The following is a 6,000-nucleotide window of genomic DNA, read 5'->3' as shown; positions in this document are numbered from 1 at the left end:
TGGAGCTCCGGCCGTCACCAAGTGTGTATCCTCACGGGCACCCGGATGATCTGGAATGTTGACAGAGTATCTTGTGATCCTCCTAAAACAGGGGAGGCCTGGAGACGGGGATGGAGCTCCTCGCAGGGCCATCTCCCACTTCCTTCCTGGCCTCCCCAGGAAAGCTGTCACCCGTTTGTCATCGCCTCCCGGGCCCCAGTGAGGAGTAGAGCTTCCCACCCCGTTCCCCACAGAATAGAAAACTGCCTTGTAGATTACACAAAAACAAAACTGTGTAACATGTGATTGGTATCTAAATATAGAATATACTTCACAAATGGAAACAGATCTAAGTACATACTCCAGAGAACCCAGAATCCCCTAGCAGCAGCCAAGATCAAGTTCCCCTCAAATAGGTTGTCTCCCAGGGAGTACTGCCATCGTCCAGCCCCTTGTTGCTTCCTTGTGGTCCTTTATTATGTGGGACAAGGGTCATGGAGAGCAGGCACCTTCAGTTTATTCTTCTTTTACTGCCTATCTAAGTAATAAAATGTCTAAATCTAGAAGTGACTCATTTTATCCTTACTGGACAAATTGATCAGGTCTTAGCCCTGTCTTGTCTTCTATGTGAACGTGACAAATCCTAATCCAGTCCATTTAACCAAGTTGCGATTGTGTCCAGGACATGATCAGTTGAGGCCATGACAAGCTCGCTTGGTTAGCACCTGTTGGAGGCTAGTGCTGTTTCCAACACAAAGTGAGGGCTCCCTTTTAAAATTTTACATGTTTAAGATAATTTTTAAACTTATTTCAAAGGCAGAAAGACAGAGAAAGAGAGAGCTTCCACCTGCTGGTTCACTGCCAGAATCCCTGCAACAGCTGGGGCTGGGCCGGGCCAAAGCCGGGAATCGGGAACTCAGGCTTCTGATCAAGTCTGGATCTCCAGGGACGCAAGCACTTGAGCTGTATCACCTGGTGCTTCACACCGTGTGCCTTGGCAGGAAAGCTGGGTGGAGCTAGGACTGAACCCGGGCACTCAGACGGGAGATTGCAAATACCATCTTTACTGTTTTGCCACACTCTGTGTTCCATAGTCTATGGGTCTGGGCAAATGTAGACCGACCTGTATCTATCCATGAAATATCACACATAAGCGTTTTACTCTCCTGAAACCCCTCTGTGCTCTGCCTAGTCATATTTCTCTGAATCCCTGACAATCACTGATCTTTTTACTATCTTCATGGTTTTGCCTTTTTCAGACTCTCATCCAGGATGAGGTCAGATTTGTTTCTTTCACTTAGTAGTCTACATTTAGACTTACTCTGTGTCTTTTCATGCTTTACTAGCTCATTTCTCTTTGGTAGTGAGTAAGATTCCACTGTCTGGATAAATCAGAGTTTATGCACTACTGAAGGACGTTCCAGCTGCCTCCAAGTTTTGGCAGTTAAAAGTAAAGCTGCCATAAATATGCATGTATAGGTTTTGATGTGATGTGAATTTTTTTATTCATGTGGGTAGATGCCAAGGAATTTATGAATTGTATAGTAAGAGTAGTCTGAGATCTGTAAGAAACTGTCGGTCCTCCAGAGTATTTATAAGCACTTCTGCTGCTTTCCCAGGTGATTAGGATAGAATTGGATTGGAAGTGGAGCAACTGAGACACAAGCTGGCACACATACGGGATGCCAGTGTTGTAGACAGTGGCGTTCTACCTGCCACATCAGTTTCCATATGTGTATCTTTTTTTTAAAGCTTTATTTATTGTTAGGTTTGAATGGCAGATTTTACAGAGAGCGAAGGATTGAAAAGGTCTGCCATCAGCTGGTCCACTCCCTAAATGACCACAACAGCCAGACCTGAGTTGATCTGAAGCTGGCAGCCAAAAGCTTCTTCCAGGTCTTGGGGCCCAAGGACATTAACCATCCTCTGTTACTCTCCCAGGCCATAAGCAGGAGCTGGATTGGAAGTGGAGTAGCTGTGACATGAGCCAGTGCCCACATGATATGCTGACACCATAGGGCAAAGGATTAGCGTGCTGCACCACTATTTTGGCCCCTATGTATACCTTCTTTGGTGAGTAGTGTGTTCATGCCTTTAGCCTATTGCTAATTGGGCTGTTAGTTTTCTCATTGTTCATTTTCAGGAATTCTTCATGTATTTTGGAAAAGTCTGTTATTAGATATATCTTCTGCAAATACTTTCTCACATCCTGTGTCTAGTCTCCTTAATCTCTTGACATTGTCTATCATAGAAGTCCAGTTTACCAGTTATTTCTAAGTGAGATAAGCCAGGCAGAAAATGCTATATCAGCATACCCAGTATCAGCCCATTTATATATAACATTTTGGAAAAAGCAAAGTTGTAGAGACATTAAAATAAAAAATCAGGGGCCTGTGCAGTGGTGCAGCAAGCTAATCCTCCATCCTGTGGCATCCCATATGGCCACCGGTTCATTTCTTGGCTGTTCTGTTTCCCATCCAGCTCCCTGCTTGTGGCCTGGGAAAGCAGCAGAGGATGGCAGCAGAGGGCCTTGGGACCCTGCACCCGCATGGGAGACCCAGAAGAAACTCCTGGCTAATGATTTTGGATCGGCTCGGTTCCAGCTATTGTGGCCATTTGGGGAGGGAGCCAGAGGATGGAAGATCTTTCTGCCTCTCCTTCTCTTTCTTTAAATTCTGATCTGCCTTTTAAATAAAATAATAAATATATTTAAGAAAAAAACAGTGGTTGCTGGGAGGATGGAAAGTTGAGTAGGTGAAAGAATTCTAGGGGCCAGCATTGTGACTCAATTGGTTAAGTTGCCAACTGCAATGCAGACATTCTGTAAGAGCAGCAGTTCCGGTTCCAGCTGTTCTGTTTCCAGTACAGCTCCCTGCTAATGCACCTGCAAAAGCAGTGGAAGATGACACAGTATTTGGGCTCCTGCCAGCTATGTGAGAACCCAGATGAAACTCTGGCTCCTGGCTTGTCTGGCCTAACCCTGACTGTTGGGCCATTTGCAGAGTAAATCACCTCTTTCCAAAATATGTAAATAAATTGAAAAGAAAAAAAAACCCTAATGTATGCAAATGAAGGAGAAAATATTTAAGAGATTCCCATTTTGTCTCCCATGTATGACATCACCTCACTCAAGAGGGTCTGGAAGGAAAGGGTACTTCTCTAAGTGCTTTGGGAAATGAATGGGGTCTGTGAGACTAAAGGCGAAAGCACAGTAGGCAAAGTTGTTTATCACAGGGCTAAGGCTTAGCAATTCAGAAATTGCTCGACCTATATACCAGGATTTAAGAATAAGTAAATGGATATTGGGTGGTTGAAGTCAAGGCTCTTGGAATAGGAGATAAGCAAACAGAAGAGGCTGGGATGATCTATGTGAGTGTGGATAACAGCCAGACACACCAGTACAAACTCATCTTTATCTTAATAAGCATTCCGATGTTTACATATAAAACATTGATGAATATATGTGGGTTAATATGTACACATTTATTTCTGCCTGCAGAGAGGTTCTAGAAGCCTTGTCACCACAGTAGAAATGAGTACACCTGGCATAAGTTCTTCATTTCTAATCCCATTCTCCAAGAAAAGAAACCACAGTTCCTTGGAGAGATGGCTAATTCTAGAAATGGGACAGGAAATATATAAGACGAATGTGGACTGTCTTGTACAGGCAGAAAATAAGGAAGCGGGCCCGGCGGCGTGGCCTAGTAGCTAAAGTCCTCACCTTGAACACACCAGGATCCCATATGGGCGCTGGTTCTAATCCCGGCAGCTCCACTTCCCACCCAGCTCCCTGCTTGTGGCCTGGGAAAGCAGTCGAGGACAGCCCAAAGCCCTGGGACCCTGCACCCATGTGGGAGACCCGGAAGAAGTTCCTGGCTCCTGGCTTCAGATCGGCATAGCATCGGCCGTTGCGCTCACTTGGGGAGTGAATCATCAGACGGAAGATCTTTCTCACTATCTCTCCTCCTCTCTGTATATCCGCCTTTCCAATAAAAAAAATAATAAAAGTAAATCTTAAAAAAGAAAAGAAAAGAAAAGAAGGAAGCGTTTCCAAAAACAAAAAGTGGGGGTAGTGTTGTGGCACAGTGGGTTAAGCCGCTGTTATGGGCACCGGTTCGGGTCCTGAATTCTCCACTTCTGATCCAGCTCCTGACTCAGATGCCTGGGAGAACAACAGAGAATGGTCCAAATGCTTGGACTCCTGTATTCATGTGGGAGACCCAGATGAAAGCTCCTGGCTCCTGGCTCCTGGCTTCAGCCCCATTTGGGGAGTAAACCAGTGGATAGAAGACCTCCCTCTCTGTAATTCTGCCTATCAAATAAATAAATAAATCTTAGAAAGAAAGAAAGAAGGAAAGAAAGAAAGAAAGAAAGAAAGAAAGAAAGAAAGAAAGAAAGAAAGAAAGAAAGAAAGAAAGAAAGAAAGAAAAGAAGGAAGGAAGGAAGGAAGAAAGAAAGAAAAAAAGAAAAGAAACACATAGGCATTTAGGTGTAAAGGTTAAGTTGCCTCAATAAATACTGAGAGTGCCTGGCCTCAAGTCTGAATTCCACTCCTAAGCAATTTAGGAAGCACCAGGTAACAGGGCAAGTATTTGGGCCCCTTCCACCCACATGGGAGACCCAGCGGCACATGGCTTCAGTTAACTTTAGCCCAGGCCTTGCAGGCATTGGAGGAGTAAACAGGCAGATGAGAGCTCTTTCTGGTTCTCTGCCTTTCAAATAAGTAAACATAATATTTAAAAAAGAAAGCAAGAGAAAAAAAAAACCCTTCAATGATGGAAGCATGTCAAAGGACACAGGAGTCAGCTGAAAAATGTTTAAAAAGATTTCAGGTATTATTATAGGAAAGGCAGATTTATAGAAAAGAGAAGAGACAGAGAGAGAAATCTTACATCACCTGGTTCACTCCCCAAATGGCCAGAATGGCCAAAGCAGCTGAGTCAATCCAAAGCCAGGAGCCAGGAACACATATGGGATGCTGCAAGAGGCTTAGCCTACTATGCTGTGGTGCTGGTGCTTAATGAAATGTTTTTCTTTCTTTCTTTCTTTCTTTCTTTCTTTCTTTCTTTCTTTCTTTCTTTCTTTCTTTCTTTCTTTCTTTCTTTCTTTCTTTCTTTCTTTCTCTCTTTCTTTCTTTCTTTCTCTCTCTCTCTCCCTCCGTCCATCCCTTTCTTCCTTCTTTCCTTCCTTTTCTCTCTTTCTTTCCTTTTAAAAATATTAGCCCCCGTGTGATGGCTTAATTGGCTAATCCTCCACCTTACCAATAATGGGTGCTGGTTCGTGCCCCACCTGCTCCACTTTCCATCCAGCTCCCTGCTTGTTTCCTTGGAAAGCAGCAAGCAGCAGAAGAAGGCTCAAAGCCTTGCGACCCTGCACCAATGTGGGAGACCTGGAGGGGGCTCCTGGCTTCGGATCAGCTCAGCTTAGGCCACTGTGGCTACTTGGGGAATGAAACAGCAGACAGAAAACCTTTCTCTCTGTTTCTCCTCTGTCTGTAAAAGAAGCCTTTCCAATAAAAATAAATAAATCTTAAGGGGAAAAATCAGACAAATCCCAGTTGAGACACATTGCACAAAATACCGGGCCCACATTCCTAAAAACTCCATGTACCAGCACTGGTTTGTTGATTATGACAAATGTCTGCTTCTTCTTTAAAGAACTGAATAGCAGGGCAAACTGTCTACTCCGAGCTCTGTGTATTATCTTTGGAGTATTTCTTTAAACCTAAAACTATCCAAAAGCAAAATATGTTTTTTTTTTAAATGTTGCAAATCCAAATACAGGAGCATTCTGCAACATAATTTTGCTGAACTTCGCAAAGTAGCCAATGTTACCAAAGGCACAAAGGAAAGATTGTGAAACTTAACTTGCTTTGAGATTCAGTGAAGTTACAATTAAACACAACGTGTAACACTTGAGTGGATTCCAGATAGAGTTGAAAACAGCTCTAAGGAAATATTACAGCAATTGAAGAAACAGGAATTAGAGAGCAGGCCTATAATAATGGTAAAATATCTTCAG

Source organism: Ochotona curzoniae, unplaced genomic scaffold, assembly GCF_017591425.1.
Source record: "Ochotona curzoniae isolate NIBS_2020 unplaced genomic scaffold, NIBS_Ocur_1.0 scaffold_1852, whole genome shotgun sequence".
NCBI classification, from domain to species: domain Eukaryota; kingdom Metazoa; phylum Chordata; class Mammalia; order Lagomorpha; family Ochotonidae; genus Ochotona; species Ochotona curzoniae.
Note: the sequence above shows the minus strand (reverse complement) of the source record.